The 20,623-nt window shown below is 35.9% G+C and overlaps 2 non-coding genes across 2 annotated transcripts; both read left to right on the plus strand.

The window, feature by feature from the left end:
- Positions 1-2,026: 2,026 nt before the first annotated feature.
- Positions 2,027-2,145, plus strand: LOC145071832 (U5 spliceosomal RNA). Its single transcript, XR_013690797.1, has one exon. It is a non-coding gene; the product is annotated as a U5 spliceosomal RNA (small nuclear RNA).
- Positions 2,146-7,869: 5,724 nt separating this feature from the next.
- On the plus strand, positions 7,870-7,988 carry LOC145071840 (U5 spliceosomal RNA). Its single transcript, XR_013690805.1, has one exon. It is a non-coding gene; the product is annotated as a U5 spliceosomal RNA (small nuclear RNA).
- Positions 7,989-20,623: the final 12,635 nt, after the last annotated feature.

Below are 20,623 nucleotides of genomic sequence, written 5' to 3' on the forward strand. Positions count from 1 at the left end.
GACAAGTTTTTTACTTTTTTACAACAATGAGTCTATTTCAAAAAACCTTATATTCAGTTGCATTACTTTAAAAGATTCACTCCATAATGTAGAGAATAACAACACAAAGCAATACAGTACTTGCTTATTCGATATACAATCACACAAAATCGAACTATTAGGCTTCAAGTAAACAAATCGAATCCTATTATGATTCGACATTTTTGTGTATAGCATCAATCCTGAAATTCAGAAGATATACAAGCATTAATACCTTATTTTTTAAGAAATCTAAATACCAATGCATGTCTTAGAAATTAGAATCCAGTTGAAATGTTTTAGTTGCACAATATCATTGGAGTGACGAATATTTGATTGATTTGAATTTTCTTTGAAGCTCTGAAACAGTGCAAATGGAAGTTCAAATGAATGTATCATCCGAATATTTGATTGATTTCAAATAGGCTAATCCAAAAGATCATCTCCTTAACTCCAGAGGATACTTTCATTTGAACCTCCATTTCCTAAAACAATCATTGAGTTCTCGAGAGGTCCCATTTCGGCAACTAAAACATGAATATCTGATTGATTTGAATTTTCTTCGGAGCTCTGAAAGACACACATTAACGTTTGTAGGGATGGGAGGGTGGGGTAGGAAGGGAGATACATAATCATGGTTCATATCTTTATCATCATCATAGTCTTTACAGAAAGATCCACAGCTGATATGTGGCTGCTCCCTCCTGTTACTCGTGGTGGCTCATGCTGCAACCCTGTCATCTTTGTAACTCTGCCTTTTGTGGGTGTGGAGGATCTATATATGTTACCAACTACCAAGCTGAGTATTAATAGGCTTCACTTGAATGTGTTACATATACTACATATACACAGTTTGTAAGTAACACATTTATATAGATTTTCCAAACCCACAAAGACAGAGTTACAGAGATGGCATGGCTTCAAGAGTCGCAGGAGGGAGAAAATCACTTGGATGTGTTTAATAGAGTTCTGTAGACAACCAACATCCCGATTTGATGATGTGTTTCCAGCTTTCTCTACTCACGATATGATGACATACTCACGATTTGATGATGTGTTCATGATTTGATGACGTGTTCCTAACTTCTGTACTTGCGATTTGATGATGTGCTTCAGGATTTCCTGTCTTGTTTAGTATCCTTGGCCCAATTAAAGATATTTATGAATTTGTAGTCAAGCACGTCTTTTTTCTAATCCTAAGTAATCGTTGTTTCGTTATACAGGGAGCATAAAGTTATGATTATAAAGATGCCAAAGGTCAAATATGATCATTTATTGGGATAATCATTGTTTTAGAACCAAACAATTAAATATGAATCGATATCTGTTTCACCAATGCTAGAGGCAATTTCAATAAATAATATATGTGAAAATTTAGGGTAGTAAACAAGCCGAGCCAATCCCGAGCTCGAGCTCAGCTCATCTATATTCATGGGGATCAAGTCCAGCTCCTTTGGAGCCTAATTTTGAAACGGAGGAGTTAACTGGCTCGGACTCAACTCGTTTTCCAGCCACCCTAAACAAGCCTAAGCTCGGCTCTATCCAACATGACCCAACCTTGTTGAGCCTCTATCCAACATGTTCGTTTTATCACTATATCTATAGGTTATAAACCAATCAACATCTTTGTTCTTAGGTTTAATCCCCATATCTTCATATTACATTCTGTTACAACTTTAACAAACACTCCCCTGTTTCACATACGCTTATCCAAAAGCTAAACGAACTTTCAATATAATATTAAACTTTAATTTCATAAGGCTGCTATTTTTCTTTACAGATTATTTTCTTTTTGACCAATTAAAACCGTCACAAATCTCTAGTATTTAGTTTCAAAACCCACTGCCTAAAAAACAAAAATCAAGGTAAAAGATGAGGAAAATAAGTGAGGAAGAAGGGGTTGAACATGTGGAATGTATGTGTGAATCCCACATCGGCTGCTAGAAATGATACAGAAGGTGTGAGACTCGTTACTTAAAGCAAGCAGCTGGGAAGTTAGAAGGCACGCAGCCATGTGGTAAGCACAAAGCGAACTATTCTTTCGCCTTTTACTAAAGAATACCGTGTGCTTGTCATACACAGTGGCATACGCCTATTTTTGGAGAGTCCCTTCCTTCATTGGAGGGCTCCAACAATTACGATAGTTCAATTTTCTCTTACTTTTCGTGTTCTCCCCAAATCACCATGTGATTATTACACTGGCATCCATTAGCTAATCACCTAGACCTAGTGATTGTTTGGCAGGTGTGATCGTTTCACAGTTAGGATTAGCTAACCGGCACAAATCCAACAACACCTGATGCATAACAGATCGTTGTTTACCAGAATAAATCATGGGCCATATTTTAAAAGGGTTATATGAGATGATGGAAGAGATAGTGCATTACACATGTCAATTATTAAATAGGTAGGATGATGAAGTAGGAGTATAAAGTAGGTGGAAATTTTATTTTCCTATGTCTTATCATAGTTGCCCACCATATTTTGACCCGACCAAATTAATTTGACTATTTGACATGGATTAAACTCAATGACCATAGTGGGATGCGAATGCGAAGGTTTCATACAATTTGAAGTTCGATGCTCATTGTTAGACATTACTTATACTCATGTATTTACGTTCTCGGGGCCTTTTTGTATGTTGGGCTGGACTGCAGGCCATTTTACCATCTAATTTGGAGTAGGCAGGATACCACACCGAACAGGGTAATAAATTGGCCGTGGAATAGCTCCTCCCCATCCGCTAAGTTGACTGTCGTGCATTGGTCCGCCACCACCGCCGGACTTCCCAAGTCCGCCTCTGCCGGAGCGTCCGCCACCACGGCTGTTCCTGCTGCCTCCACGAGTGGCGTTAGGGCTTGAATTTGGAGGTCGATTATAATGATCAGTAGTCAGAACAAGGGGCGAAGAGGGAGTGTCTTGGTGGGTGGCTTGATTGACGCGATTTTTCTCCTTAAGAAGTGCACGTTCTTCTAGGGTAAGCATAGCACACATTTGAAGAAACATAGGGAAAGGTTTTTGGTACCTGATGATAGGGATGATGTGAGAGTATGTCAATGGTAAACCGTTGAGGGCATAGTTAACTAAGTTTCGTTCAGGAACCGGCGCCCCAATATTTGTAAGGAGATCTGAAACTGATTTCATCTTGTTGCAATAATCGAGACTGGAGGAGGTACCAAGAGAGAGAGAGATCGGAGTTCATCATCTAACTCCATGGCTTTCGATTCTTTATTTTCATGAAACAGTTATTTGATGGCATTCCAAATAGCTGCAGCAGCAGTGGGATCAACTTGAAATGGAAATAAAGCATTGGTTTTGGACAATGAAAAAGATAAGCGGACGTGTCTGCCTAGCTGACACGCATGACACAATAACGGAGAATCCTTTTTATTACAAGAAATAAACTTTTGAGACACAAGATGCTTAAGTACTTGATCGCCGGGATGACCGAGCCTCTGATGCCACATGGAGGGACCGACACTAATGAAAGCTTGATGAGATTGACTTGTAACAAGATATAGGTCACCGGTGCTATCACATCGAAGGAGGATTTGTTTGGTCAAGTAATCCTTCATGGAAAAATCAAACTCGTCAAACTCAATAGAACATTTATTATCGTGAGTGAATTTACGAACATAAACAATATTTTTAATAATTTTAGGAGTAATAAGAACGTGTTTTAAGGTAAGAGTACGAAAGGGATTATATCCAAGAGTAGTATGACCCGTTTTAAGTACTGGAATTTGCGATCCATCACCGACTAATACTGAGAAATTAGATTTATTGCAAATATTACTAGAGGACTTGAGTATACCTGGGTCAGCATGAAGGTGAGCGGTTGCACCGGTGTCTATGTACCAGTCGGGAATGGCCGAGTCGGGAATGGCCGAGTCTTGAAGGTTCATGGTTGAGAGCTTGTGGTAATGTGGTGGCTTGATCTGAAAATTGGCAATTATAAGATGTATTGGGTTGTCCATCGAATAAAGCTTGCTGATGGGCTAAAGGAGAAAAACCCCAAGGTTGTTGGGCGCGCTGGTGAAGACTAACTTGGTAGCTGATTCCGAGGGCCAGATTGTGGGTTTATCATTTACGAAATAAATTTGAAGTTTTTTCTAAACTTATTATTTTTCGTACCTATATCAAAAACCAGTTTCAGAAAGACATACAAAATTTTCAATGTGATAATGGTAAAGAGTTTGACAACTCCCAATTTCATCAATTGTGTGTCGCACATGGCATCCATATGCGCGTTTCTTGTCCTTACACCTCTCAACAAAACGGTAAATCTGAACGAATGTTTCGCACCATAAACAATATCATATAACTCTTCTCTTTCAAGCCCACCTTCCTCCCACCTATTGGGTTGAAGCTCTTCATATGGCTACCAATGTTTTAAATATTCTACCCTCCACCACTCTCCACAATGACTACCCATTTCATAAAATCTATCACAAACAACCCCAATATAGTCACGTTTGCGTCTTTGGTTGTCTGTGTTTCCCACACCTCAACAACACCCATAAGTTACAACCTCGGTTTGTTCCATGTATCTTTCTTGGGTATCCCACTGATCACATAGGTTATCGTTGTCTCAACCTTTAAACAAACCAAATTATCATATCCCGTCACGTAACCTTTGATGAAACTATTTTTCCATTTGGCTCCATGATCCCTAATCAATCTACTAACTATGATTTTCTTCAAATGGATGAGACTCGTAATATGTTCAATCACCCTTATCATAAAGGCCAACCCATCAGTCAGCCTTCTTGTTCATCTACTCCAACCGGCTCACCTCATGTGACCGAACCTCACTCGGCCCCACCTAATCCTTCTAATACTTCAGATATTTCTCCAGTCCACCCTGAGTCTGATGTCCACTCGGATCCTCCTGCTGTTACATCAGGTAACAACTCCACTACGAGTGTCGGTGCTACTCCTCATGCTATACCTACTCGATCTCTTCCTGCTGCCTCTAGCACTTACATTATGACCAGTCGTTCTTGTCTCGACATCATCAAACCCGTTGACCGGTTGAATCTTCACATAGATTCTACCACTTCACCAGTTCCATGTAACTATTTAGAGGCTTTTCGTGATCCTAACCGGTTAAATGCTATGAAAGAAGAATTTAATGCACTTATATCTAACGGGACTTGGGTACTTGTGCCTCGGCCTCCCGATGCTAATGTTGTTAATTGCATTTGGTTGTTTAAACAGAAATACAATGCATATGGCTCTTTAGCCCACTACAAAGCTCGTCTTGTTGCTAATGGTCGTAGTCAACGACCAGGACTTGATTGTGACAAGACTTTTAGTCCGGTTGTTAAATCGGCCACCATCCGGACAGTTCTTAGTTTGGCCATATCTCATCATTGGCCGGTTCACCCGTTAGATGTGAATAATGCGTTTCTTCATGGCCATCTTCAGGAGACTGTCTACATGTATCAACCTCCAGGATTTCGGGACCCTTCTGCTCCTAACCATGTTTGTTTATTGTAGAAATCTTTATATGGCCTCAAACAGGCACCGTGAGCTTGGTTTCGAAGATTTGCTCAGTTCATCACTAGTCGTGGTTTCACTAATAGCAAATCAGACACTTTTCTTTTTATTTACAGACAGGGCGATCAGATTGCTTACTTACGTCTCTATCTTGATGACATTGTGTTAGCTGCATCTGCCACAAACCTACTTCATCATATTATTTCTTCTCTTCGCTCAGAGTTTGCCATGATAAATTTGGGTGCTCTGAATTATTTCTTAGAAGTCGTTGTCTCGCGTGAGAATCACGACATGTTCTTGTCTCAGCAAAAATATGCTATCCATATTCTTGAACGAGCTCATATGCTTAATTGCAAACCTGCTCGTACCCCAACAGACACATCTGCCAAGTTTGATGGATCGGGTCCTCCGGCCACTGATCCGACTTTATATTGCAGCCTTGCAGGCGCTCTTTAGTACTTGACTTTTACTAGACCAGACATCACTATGTTGTTCAACAAGTTTTTCTCTTTATGCATGACCCTCGAGGGCCTCACTTTACATCTCTCAAGCGTATCCTTAGGTAGCTTAGAGACACCTTAGATCATGGTCTTCCGTTATATGCCTCTCCGTTATGTGGTCTCGTTGCTTACTCTGATGCTAATTGGGCTGGCTGCCCAACTACTCGACGCTCTATGTCTGGATACTACGTTTTCCTGGGGCAGAATCTCGTATCCTGGTCTTCAAAGAGACATGGCACCATCTCACGCTCTAGTTCTGAAGCTGAATATCGCGGAGCTGCAGATGCCGTTGTCGAGACGTGTTGGCTTTGCAATCTATTACATGAGTTGCTTTATCCACCTCTCACTATAACCTTGGTTTATTGTGATAATGTTAGTGCCGTTTATTTGTCTACGAATCCAGTTCAACATCAACGCACTAAACATATACAAATTGATCTTCACTTTGTTCGCAACCAAGTCGCCATGGGTCATATTCGTGTGCTTCATGTTCCCTCTTCTTCTCAGTATGCGGACATCTTCACCAAAGGTCTTCTGTCATTCCTATTTTTGGATTTTCGATCTAGTCTAAACGTTCGATCTCAATCTCCCGTTTCGACTACAGGGGATGTTAGACATTACTTATACTCATGTATTTATGTTCTGGTGACCCTTTTGTATAGCAGCCCATATATTGTGCGTGTATGTGTATATATATATATATATATATATATATATATATATATCATCTAATGAGAAGGATCACAAATTATGGGAAAATATTGATCGTAACACTCATGATATATATATTTTAAAATATATTCTGCTAAACTTTATAGAGTTCTATGTGTTGTACGAATTAAATGAAAACTTGTATTAAAAGAAGAATGTTGATATAGAAATCTATTAAACTTATAGAATTTAATGCATTATGAATTCCCTTAGTTTCACAAGGTCATCTAGCTCTTAAGCAAAATTTTGTTGGTCAATACCAAAAAGGAATGCTACCAAACCAATTTCACAGAATCGGTGGTTCTAGTAAGATTAACAAATATATAGGTTTAGTTCATACATATGTCATAATGACATTGTTGGTTTGGTCGGAGTTTTACAAATCAAACCTGCTAAAACGAGACCTGAGCATGCCTAGCTTCAATAAACTTCATATAGAAATGTAGGAATTAGAACTATTACCTTTGTTGGATTTCTAATACAGTTAGATATAAGTATATAACATTGTGTGTTTAAAAGAGTAAGCACTTCCACTTCCTTCCTTTAATAAAACTCAGGAACACTAATTTCTTTTACTTTCTTCTCACTTCCATCCATTTCCTTTCTTTTCTCTTTTTAAGTAGAACTCGGGAACACGGTGTAAGACACTCTAATATGAAATAACTCAGTATTGCATGAATCGGTAATTATCAACTGCCTTAATTTACAAAATGAAAATATACCTCTCACCGTTGCGATAATTATCAAGTTGTAGAAAAAGGAACTCATGTTATGTGAGATTAGTCAAAAAGTTGAAGGTTCACTTTCTTTTTTATTATTATTGAAGATTGAAATCTGGAGCATATTTCTTACAAAATGGAAAATGTTCTTTTTGGTTGATATGGATTTATCCATAACTAAATATTCTATTATAATTATCCAACATCTCGTATTTAGTTTCAAAATCCACTTCCTATAGACACACAAACAAATTAATTCTAAGTCAAAGAATAAATAAAAGGAGAGGAAGAATGGGGGGAGTAGGGTTTGGGAGAGGGGAATGAGGATTTGGGGTTCATCCCACATAGGTTGCTTACAACAAACAACATGTGTGAAAGTCATTACACAAACCAAGTAGCTGCAACATGTACATGTATGCAGCCATGTGTTAAGCACAAAGTGAACTATATTTTCCCCTTTTATTAAAGAATACCATGTGATTGCCATATTTAGTGGTATATGCCTAGTTTTGGAGAGTCTCTTCCTTTGGTAGAGGACTCCAACAATTCTTAATTAAAAGCCCAAATTTCTATCTTTGATGGAGGACTCCAACCAATCTTAATTAAAAGCCCAAATTTCTATCTAACAATAGGATCTTATAAAAAATTGCTCACCTACAACTTCTCATTTGAGCTTATGTTTTTTTTAATTTAATGATAATTAACTGTTATTTTTTTTTATATTCTGGAAGTTATAAATGAGAAGATTGAGAATGATAAGCAACATCATGAAAATTCAACTGGATTATTACATTTTGTTACTTCTTTAATGTGTTTTATTCATTTATTAATTTGCTATGTCATGCAGGCACGCAAGCACCTATTGATAGTCCGAAAATGAAGCAGCAGAGTCAACATTTTTAATCATATCAGTCAATTTGAATAAAGATGTATGGAACTGTGAATGAATATAAAGTACATAATGTTCGATAAACTTATTATATTAATATATTCGTATTCACAATATGTTTGATTTTTCAAAGAAATATAATGATCTTGGGCGCTTGCATCATCGTAATTGGATGAGGTTATTGATATTGAAGCTTCTAAAGTTTAATAATTTGAGGAGAACTTGACTCATACCGCTGACACATTGGAAGATTCTCCAAAGAATGTCAATATGCCTTGGTGTGGTTTGTAACATCCTAAAATTTAAGATTATGTTCTTGAATTAATAAATTAAATCAATGAAACATTATTTATATAAATAAATCATCAAGGTATAATCATATCATTAGTTGATATGAAGTTTAGAAAGTTATAAGTGAAAATAATAACATTTCAAAAGTTAAAGGGCCAAAAGTGTCAAGTTTGTAAAATGATTTAACCAAAGGGTTGACTTAAATAATGGAATGAACTACAAAAGTTATAAAATGAAGGAGGAAGGACTTACTATGTCAAAACTTAAGTTAAATCACAAAAACTTGAGTTTATGGTGGAAATCGGCAAATGAGCAAACTTGAGACTAAATGGTAACTTTTAGGAAATAAGATGCATCATTCTTCTCTTATGGAGGAAGAATGTGTTTGAGGTCCACCATACCTCCTTTAATGGATATTTTAATCCTAAGAACTCCTAGTGTTAGATTCTAGTGGAAGTTGGAGCATTCAAGCAAAAGGAAGTGAAATCAAAGGCTTTCTAGGTATAATTTCTTCTCCTTCTAACCTTAAAATTCGGATTTATGAAGTGGGTTCACCTTAATGTTGAATTTGATGAGAAATATTGATTAGGGTTTGGTTTTCTAGCCTCCCTTTATTGGTTTTTGTGGTTCTAATCTCAATCTAATCATCCCATTGATGGATTTGGTGATTTGGGTAAAAAGCTCCATGAACCCTAAAAAACCCCCAAATTGAGAGTATTTCAGTTGATGATGAAGTGAGATTGGATTGTATGACCTAGATAATGTTTGAATATAATTAATCAAATTGGAATTATCAAACTTATCCATAATGGTAGAATCATGTATAAGCTTGGATTGAAATGGATTTGGGGACAATATGATGAAAACAATGGAATTCTATGTAGTTGAGCAATTTTTGAGAAAATTAAGTTCATAACCATGAATGGATGCTATTAGAATGATTTGGATGCAAAATACTAAGTGTTTATTGATTATTGGATGAGTCCATGGAATTTGTGGTCATAAGGGAATTTTGGGAAATCTATGGATAACTATATGATGATTGACTTATGATCAATGAATAACATTAATGGATATGAATTGACAATCTAGATATGATATTGGAACATTAACATGAAGGTATCCTAGTGAAGTTCTAGCCCTAGTGATTATTTTGGCCTAAAGGGCAAATTGGGAAACATATAATGGAATTGAGGATTCATGTACATACAAAGAGATTGATTGTGGTTTTATGTAATTGGCAACACCCAATGATGTGTTAAATGATTTGGGAATAATTCATATTCGTTAAAGAGTGTTATTGATCAACTTGGACTCTGAACCCTTTCACTTTAGTGTTTGTAAGCATTATGAACTTAACATTTTGATAAAGGTCTTAATGATTAACTATCACGAGGATAAGGGTTAATTGAGTATTTTAGAAGTTAATAGTCCTTATTATGTCCATAATAACCTTGTGGTGAAGTTTGGTAGCCACTGGAGGTATAGAAAACAAGTTACAAAGTTTTTAGCAAAATTCTACACAAAATGGCGACCTACAATTTTGACACGGGGCGTGTCAAATAGTTTGTTAAATGTATTTTTTTTTGTGGAAAGCCTAGTAAATGACCTCCGATTGCCCTCAAACTTTATATATAAGCTAATAGGAAGTAAACAAGCTTATGGGTGATATCTAATTGTTAAAAATCTTATAAGGTTACTTTGGTCATTTTCTTGACCTTCACCTCTATGCTATATAGGTGGTGTTTGAGAAGTGTTGATCTAAGCAAAGGAACTAGAAGGGGACTAGCTAATATACATTGGAGAACTAGGTGAGTACGTGTTGGCATTTTTTCCACTTTGGGGTACATGGCAAAATAATTTTATGATAATGAAATGCAATGTTTTGATATATAAAATGTTTTGTTAAGGAACTGTTAATTATTTTGGAAAGAGTATTTTGAAAGAATGCCTTGAAGGCAATAATGTTTTAAAAGCAAATAATGTTTTTGATAACATGTTTGAAATGTTTGAAGTATAGATGTTTTACTTTTGAAATGAGTATTGTAATGCTAAAGTATGAAATGTGTAAAGCATGGAAAGTAATGATAAGAAATAAAAGTAATGACAAGAATTGGAAAGAAAGAATGAAAGTTTCACGAGCCATGATGCCTCATAAGAGGCCTGGAGGAATCTATTGGGGTGGCGCCTCCCCTTCGGGAAGTAGATGTCCAAGTTAGCACGATGCCTTGGTGGATTGATTTGTTCTTTCCACCTTGGTCTAGACTTGGGGGTACCCTACGTATAAAAAAATTGGCAACAGTTTAATATCAGAATTTGCCCTTGATAAAAGAGAAAGAAATTTAGAAAGATGTCTTTTGAAATGAAATGATAAGATGTGAAATAATAAGATATGAAATGATATTTATGATGCGTATGAAAAGAGTTTTCCTTGAAAATGCTTGAAAATTTTTTATAGTCTAAAACTAAGTTTTGCAAAGATGAAATGTTTTTTTGATGAAAATGTGATAAATGTTTGGGGTCATAAACCCACGTAGCTCATGAGAAATTACTGTCTTACATATCTCTTTTATATGCCATGTATCTTAGGTTACAGTTAAGGAGAGAGGATGATAGATGAAAGTTAGAAGTCAAGAGATAGGGAATGGAGTGGAACTTGTTAAGTTCCTTATTAATTGCATTAATGTAATTCTTATTTGCCTGCTATGGTTGTAATGTTTAATGGTAACACCCAGTGTTTTAATTATAAATTTTTTTATGGGAATGAATTTTTATTAAATGTGAATTAACACCCGAATGTTTTTAAAACCATAGCATTTTAAAGTTGGAAAATTTTGGTGTGTTACATGGTTGTTAACCTGCAATTAGTATTAGTCACTAAGTTTCACCTAATTGGTGATTTAGGTGGTTCATGTTGCCGATTCGTTCGAGCTCACGAGTGTGTCATTGTTCTTCTTCAAATTCAGGTGAGTGTTCTCACTATATTGTGTGATATTGTATGTCCTAAGTGGTAGGTTGTGTGTGTACTGTTAGGGTACAATCATGTGATTAGTATTAGTTTTTCTTATTGTGGTATGTATCGGACCCTAGGGGAAGTTGATATTAAGACGTTAGGCCCATTAATATGATAACTAAAACTTTAATAGGTCAAATTGGAATGAGAGATTTGTGCCTATAATTCCATTGAGGTGTTGGTTGTAAGCTAGTTAAAAGTCTTGCACGTCAGGTTGTGATGATAGTATCATACATATAGGCCCACTAAGGTCTTGACTATGAATTATCTGTATGTATGCATTGTATACATGACGTGATTTCTGGTATATTGGAGAACTCACTAATCGGTTTGGCTACTCTCTTAAGTTAAATGTTTTTTTTAATTGTTCCAATGACAAAGGGAATGGAAATGCTTGACTACTACACATCGATATTTTGTTTATGTTTTGAGACTTCCACATATTCTGATACATTTTGATCGGGTTGGGTTATATGATGATTGAAGATTTTGGTACTTGGTGTTTTTAATGAAAAGTAGTTCATGGAATGTTTTGATTATGCCTTTAAAATTATTGTTTTTTTTTGAAAATTTGGTACGTTAAGTGTTAAGATCCATTAATGAACAGTAAAAGACATATAGAGCTTACTATAAAATATGAAAGATGTTCTTTTTAAGAAGATTATATTCACATAAGCTAGAAGGCAACTTGTAACATCCAAAAATATGGTCCAAAAAATTTTATTTTAATAATAGAGAAAAGAGTATTTTCCAATAACATCCAAACATTTAAATAAAACTCAATGTATCATTTTGTCATAAAATCAGAGTAAACATCATAAATGGAATCTCAACGGTGTGTGCGATGTAGTCATCTCGAGCTCTTCCCTTTACAATCGGAAGTACCTAAAACATAAAATGAAAAACGAAAGCACAAAGCTTAGTGAGTTTCCCCAAACTACCCCATACCATATACAATAAATCATATATTGGGCCCCCGCCCGAACTCGGGCCTCGCCCGATGTTAGGTCCCACCCGGCATCGAGCCGCGCTCGGTATATAGATCTGTTATTCACATGCATCGCCTGTCTGTCACTGGGCCTCGCCCACTATACACATACGATAAATATCATATAATCTGTTAACACATATAAAAATCATTACAATAGCGTATGTTCCCGTCCTCACGCCTCGCCTGGCATCGAGCTTCGTTCGGTACGTATAGCAACACATAACACATGCAACGGTCACGAAGACTCTTAGCATCCTAACTTATCAACAAGGAACGACATTGGTGCCTTAGACCCACTAAACCCAGTGAGGAAAACTCACTTCGACTACATAAAGATAGATGAACGGACCCCGACTTTGAGTATCGACTCTACTCAACCCCTAAACATAAAAAATTTCCTTAAGTACAATACAAAATGCCTAAAAGCCCCTTTTAGGTCGAACTTGGTCAAAGACTAAAGTAAAATTCAGAGTCAACAATCCGAGTTGACTCAACTCCCCGAGTTTCCCCGATTAACAAAATCGCGAAAAGTCGATCCAACTCGCCGAGTTCACCCATGAACTCGCTGAGTTTCCCCTTTAGTTAGCAAAATCAGGAAAAGTCAGTCCAACTCACCCATTTTACCCATGAACTCGCCGAGTTCTTCAAGAAACACACTTCTTAATCCATTAAGTTACCATTCTTTAAACTAAAAGGTCCACCACTCAAATCTTAACTGAAATAACGTCTAGAAGGGTAAAGTTTCCAACTTTACCGTTAAGAACCATCCTAACAGGTTTATAACCCAAACCCTAATAAAAAAAAGTTAAGACTTAATCAATAATCACTTATTCAACAAGATAAGACCCCAAAATACAGATATGGTCCTTAAAGGCTGCAAGGTCATGTAAAGTTTCCAACTTTACTCTCATACATGTCTAGGAGAGAATTAAATGTTCAAAAGAAGCCATAATAAGGACTCAATGGATGCATGGAGCTTTTAAGACCATAAAGTTGGCACCTTTATGCCAAAAGATCTCATGAAGATTATGGATCTGAAAGAATAACCCCTTTGGGACGACCTACACTCCATCACCCATTCAACTTGGCTAGATCATGCAAACTAGCCCCAAAAAGCGATCTATATTAATATTAAGTAATGTTAGGACTTTATACCTGAAATAGGTTGGAAATGGAGCAAGGAATAGAGATTTGAATGCTCCTACTTGAATCACCATTAGAACATAGTTCTTTCAGGATCGATTGATTCTATGCATGCAAACAAATAAGTACATAAATATAAACACGAATATGGTTTGAATATGTTGAATGATTAATGCTTCAACACCTCAGAAGAGATCGACTAAGAACTTCGACTGTAGAGGCAATACTGGAAATATGAATTTGATTCTTTCATTTGTGGCGGTGTCTAAATTTACCAAATAAGGAAAGATTCTCATCACCCAAGTTTCAATTGGATCGAAACTTGGAATCATACAAGGTGTTTAGCGTGATGTATGAGAATTTTCAACTTTGGAAAATTAAGACTAGTTCCGTGTTCACATGTATATGTGACTCAAGAGAAGGACTAAGGGATCAAGTACACATTCTTGTGCACTAGCCAAAGTTCACAACAAAAGATGGATAAGACTATTCGTCATGATTTACTAAGGTTTAGTAAATATGATTATACTTAAAAGCTTAAGTATAATTCTGAGACATTGGAAAAGTTTCAATGTATGACAGAACGAATAAGAAGAATCAAATTAGGCAGAAGGATAAAAGTTTCTCAAATCTGAAAAGATAGCAGAGTACTTTCGTATCATGTTTTAAGATCATCTTATTGATTTTGAGACCTTATCACAATTCATCCTCTAAGTGCATTCTGATAGTTAAGAAGAGGAGTTATGAATTGTTGAAGTGGTTAAATCAAGAAGATGAATCATACTTTGTTCCAAAAACAATTCTTAGAGTTATACTCCAAGATTGTAACTTGAGTGACACATCTTAAAGATGGTTTAAAACACTTGTCAAATGTAAGAGTAAAAGTTTTCTACTCTTGTACATTTGAAATTAGTAAGATGTGATGTTTTGGATAAAACAAAGACCAACTAAGGCCAATAGTGTGAAGTGTTTGTCTTGATTAGAATCCACACTATCTCTTGAATATTTGACAAGAAAGTCTTATAGGTCAAGAAGACAGTGGGAGTCTAAAAGATCCTGATAGAGTTTCAAGAACTAATCACGAATAAAACATGTATTTCATCACTAGCATACAACTAGAGGTTTATAACCTATTGTGTTCACATTTTTGTTCCCATTCCAGTTAAGTTGGCTAGAACATTTGAGTTCTACATGTTCTCAATTGTTTACATAACTACTTGGAAGCAATGGCCGACCCTTGTGCTGCCAGGTGGCAAGAAGTTAAGATTGCACAAGTTCGATCCATATGAGTTGGGATCTGTCACTAACCTAGTCTTGTGATTATGGTTTTGACAAATTCAAGTGGATAAGACCACACCCACCATAAAATCGAAGGGTCATAAGGTTTCTCTCTGATTCATAAAAATGATGGTGAGGAAACACTTCCACCAAGTAGATTTTAAGTAAGATAGCAATTGTAATCTTTGCATTCTCAAAGTTGTTAGTGGAGCGTGCATGGTTATCCGACACACTAACATGGACTTATGAGAAATGGCAAAAGCCTAAACAATCGAGACTATGATTACGACACCCCTTTTCATAGTTCTGAAATTATTTAGACACACCCGTGAGTTATCTAAAATAAGGTGTATGATTTTGATAAAGTCTTATCAAAGCAATTTAGTATCAGAAATCTGAACTTTGGTAAGAAAGTGAATAAAGTCTTCTAGAAGTCCATCTGTTTTCTGGATACATGTCAAAGCTAGTGGGAGCATAAGTGTTACGCTAATAATCATCATGTTAGTGGGAGCATGATAATTATGATAAGTATTGAAAGTTAGCAATGTTAATTATAGAAAACAAAAGTTTCAATTCGTGAGGCTGCAGGGGTCGAAAAAGTTGTTTTGCTATAATTAAGGGAGAGGAAATTATACTTCATTTCAATTCTAAAAATCTTAGATTAATTTTATAATCATTCTAAAGAGCTTATATTGAGGTTTTAATCACCTTTAGTAAAGAATATATATATGAGTTTCATGTTGGATTGGTTCAACTTAAGAAAATTCTATAAATTGCATTCTCAAAATTCGATTATGATTACGACATCCCTTTTCATAGTCAAATTTTTTAGAATATGGCAAACAAAAACCTTATTATGGCAAAAGAATGGTCTAGAACCATGTCTTTATGTGAAACATCATGAATCGCGTCCCATTTACTTTGGGTACAAAATCGATTACATGTGCTATAATATTTATCCTTTCTAAATTTTCCAAATGCCTTGGGGAATTAAGGAGGAAAATGTCTAGAATTGGATATGACTAAAGTGATTAAGTAGTTGTCGAGGACAATCTAAGGTTTACCAAAGATTGGTTACTCAAGGACAGTTGGAAGTGTACTGTTAATATTCGAAGGACCATATTGACATAGTCTGAAAGGAGGCAACTCTTGTTTAGAAGTGGTAGTCAAAATGGGAATATAGAGTTGTCTTCATAGGTGGAAGCAATCTGTGTAAGGTTAAAGAAACTTAATGCAAGAAGCATGTTCAAAGCAATACACTTTGAATCTGAGACATCGTTTCCATGGAATTGCTCTCCATTGGGATACTCTATAATGATTGTTGCCAAGCCTTTGTGGCTTTGCACATAATCATTACAAGAGGAATAGTGCATATAAGCTTAAAATCTAAGCAGATTTCGATAAATGATAGGAATTTGGAATTGTTACATTTAAGACAAGGATTTGGGAGTGTGAAAAAAGAATCATTGAAATTATGTTCAATTGATCTAGTTCACAAATAAAATGATGATAGACAAACATAGAGTTCATACTTGGTGTATGGCTAAGCTATTGTTTAGAAAACATAGTGTACATGCTTGGAGCATGGGACACCTAGTGTTTTAATTCAAGTATAAAGTTGATAAAACCGAAACAATGAATAATGAGTAATAAGTATGGTGATAAATAAAAGTGTTTATTTATATTCATAGGGTTTGATACCATATTTGATTCATTTATTCTTGTGTTTCACTTTGCATGTTTTGACTTCCAGAATAACTAAGTCGCTCTTCCTAAATGATTAAGTTATTCAAACCATCCACAGTCAGTCATATGTTGGAAGTATATATGAATCAAGACTGTCATGGGTTGGTTTGTAGAGGTCCAAGTTGGTGGACAAAGTGGTGCTACAACACTCATGAGTGCTCATAAGTTCTGAGTCTTGGATTCAACCCGTGCTCATTTGAATCACTTCATGGATTTTATCACGAGTGATCATGAGATGATAATATCTTATATTCTTCAAACCTAGAGATATGAGTTGTTACTATGAGTTGATAGTACATTGATTGCATGAAAACACATTGGTAACTCGATGTTATAAAACGTGCCTTTGTGTATGATTCAACAAGTAGCAGAACAAGCCATATGAGTTGAAGTTTATCCATTCCTTTTACCTTTGGGATAAAAGCGATATATGTGGGCCCCTCGATGATTTAGCGATGACACATGTGAGTGCTTGGCCAAGCCAGGACTGATATTATTTGTTCAATCAGTCAGTCATCATAAATCAAAAATCGGGAAACAAAAAATGGACAGAGAGAATGATTATAATCCATGTCTCAGTCCATATGATATCTAGAATGAAGGAATATATGATCCCTTATCTAATGGACAAGTCATTGCCAAGGTCAGAGTTCGACAACGACTTTAAGAGCTACAATTGCCAATTAGGTTTTGAAGTCATATTCAACAATAGTTTTAGACTTATCCAAGTGGGAGACTATTGGATTAATGTCTAAGTCCATAACTATATTTGGTATGTACTTGACCCGACCCGACATGGTCCATTTGGGTTGCACTTCACCGGCACAATTTATATGGATAGTCTTTTGAGAATAGTATATTTATGATTAATATTAATATATTATAAGTTCTTATATATTAATATGGAATCATATTATTTAATTAGTATTGATCAAGAATTAATTTAGAATTAATTAAGTGATCAAAAGTAACTAATTAAATATGGACTCTTATATATATGGAATGGGTCAAGTTCATTTAGGTTGGGCTAAGCTTTTATGGATAGTCCATGGAGCTTTTAACCCATGGACCCTATGTAAATGAAAGTCATGGGTATTAGGGTTTACATAGATGTAACCCTAATCCTCCATAATATATAAAGGGGTCCTTGGCTCACAAAATTGGCATAAGTGTGTGAAAATAAGAGTGGGCCGATTTTAGTGTGCATACATATTCTCTCAAGTTCTTCCAAGGTGTTTTGGCGATTTGTGATTCCATTTGAGGCTTCCACACTATTGGGGCTAAGCTCTTAAAGCTTGAAGACATCAAGCTACATCAAAAGGTATGTCATCTAACTAGAACTTTGTAGTATAGGTGCTTCATAATATTCTGGTTAGGATGAAACCTTGGAATAGTTAATATTTGCATGTATAATAGAGAAAACATAGATCCAAGGTTTATAGGGTTTCATGTACACCATAGGAGTGTTAGAATGCTCAAAACCCAACAGCTTCATTAGGGTCGGAGGAAGGAGGGGCATAACCGATTTTTGCTTTGGACCCATTAGTAAAAGATCCATCGTGATACTTTCCCTTACAATTATTCGAGGGAGCTTTCCTCTTATTCAATTTTCCTTTTCTAATAGCTAGGACATAAGCAGTAGCAGGAGTAAGAGTGGATACCAGTTTTCCCTTTCAACCCACTTTCAACAATTCTTATCAAACCTTGGAGCTTCCTCAAAGTGACTTCCTCAATGCTCATACGATAAGTCATCTTGAATTGGTCATAGCAAGGAGGCAAAGAGTGTAGGAATATGTCATTAGCCAACTCTTTGTCAAAGTTGGCATTCAACTTGAGAAAACGATCCATATACCTCTACATTCTTTGCAGGTGGGTCGTGATGGACTCTCCATCCCTCATTTTGGTGGTGAAGAACGAGGTGACTATCTCGTACCTCTCTTGACACACTCTTTGATGGTACCTTTACATCAAATCCTTACACATCTCGTAGGGCTAGTAGTCCTCGTAGAACCGCTTTAGCTAAGGATTCATGGAGGCTACCATAATACAGGACATCTTAGTAGCGTCCTCGTAATGAGCCCCATACTCAACTATTTCTTCGGGAGTAGCTTTGGACTCATCAATCCCATTCAACGGTTTATCGAGGATATATTCTTTGTCCTCGTAATGCAAGGCCATACGAATGTTTCGAATCCAATCATTAAAGTTGGAACCATCAAACGTAATATCGCACAAATGTTCAAGATCAAGAAAGAGTTGTTGGAGTTGTTGTTGGAGGGAGCGGAAGCGTTGTTTTAGGTAGACTGTCACACCCCGAAACCGAAGGCGGAAACATTCCGGGGCGGAGGACATCATGAATATCGCAACCAATGTACATAGTAAGTGTAGTAAACACAAAACAATACATTACATAAAGTTATTACATTTGTTTGAAATCAAAGTGTTCCAAGTGTCATACATATATATCATATGAACAAAAGTACAAACGTGTCTTCTACATACTCCTTCTTCGCCAAAAGGATCACTGGGTACCTGTCTAACGTGGACCTGAGAATACAAGCAGTTTAAAAAATCAGCATAAAGCTGGTGAGTTCATAAGAGGTTTGTTTTCTGAAAATGTACAAGTTTCCTTTAGTTTTCCAAAAAAGTTTGTTATCCAAGAAAATCCCATATTTTCTTATAAGTGTAGTTTAGTTAACCATCAGTTACACGTTCTAGTTAAGAACAGTTCAATTATCCCAGGAAAAACCCTTATTTTCCTAAAAGAAAAGTTTAGTTAAAGTTCTATATTTCCATTCGATACAATAGTAGATAGTTTAATACGTAAAACTATATATATTTGAAAAATCCACTGGGAATACCATCTAGTAAAACTATAGATTAATAGAAGATATAGATTTAAAATCACTGGGAATACCATCCAGCTAAACCATAGATTGGAGAAGATATAGATTTAAAACCACTGGGAATACCATCCAGTAAAACCACAGATTAGAGAAGATATAGATTTAAAACCACTGTGAATACCATCCAGTAAAACCATAGATTAGAGAAGACATAGATTCAAAACCTTGGGATTAACATCCCGTACTAGATATAGATTCAAAACCATGGGATTAACATCCCGTACTAGATATAGATTCAAAACCATGGGATTAACATCTCGTACTAGATATAGATACTATAGGTTGAAGATAGATATAAAATCAAATCCGTGAATAAACTTATATTAATACGTATTGTGAGTTGGGTAACCATGCTGATACGACACTGAGACCTCCTTGACGTTCATCAGACGTCGGACGATTTCCAGAACTTGTCACCCTATGCATGCCCGCCTAACTGTAGCTAGCAGTTTAGGTGTAGGATTGTTAGTCCCGAATAGATCTATTCACAAATTCCACGCTCTCACTCCTGGAGACTCTGGTTACACTTCCGGGGAGGATTTACTGATAAACCAAAGGGTAATGACGAGTCTCACAAGCTAGTATTAAATTAATCACGATGTTTTTAGACGTTATCAAACATACTAATCGTTTTGAAACATAATATAGTGAAAACAGTTAAATACAATGGAATTATCTGGCAAAATACTCTAAATTAAACAGAGATAAACTGAATCAGACATAGTTTATCTAAAATCTTTACATAAATCTGTGCTTGTTAAATAAGAACTAAAGATCCCACATTATTCTCATAATAATTTGATTGATTTGATTGTTTCCTTTACTGAAATCCATGTAGTTATAATCGATAAAACATCCCTTATGCTCAGCATAATACATAAGGGGTAAAGATGTCTATAAGTTTGCCAGATATTTA

The sequence above is a fragment of the Lactuca serriola genome, chromosome 8 (assembly GCF_051521515.1).
Source record: "Lactuca serriola cultivar US96UC23 chromosome 8, Lser_US96UC23_V15, whole genome shotgun sequence".
In the NCBI taxonomy this organism is placed as follows: Eukaryota; Viridiplantae; Streptophyta; class Magnoliopsida; order Asterales; family Asteraceae; genus Lactuca; species Lactuca serriola.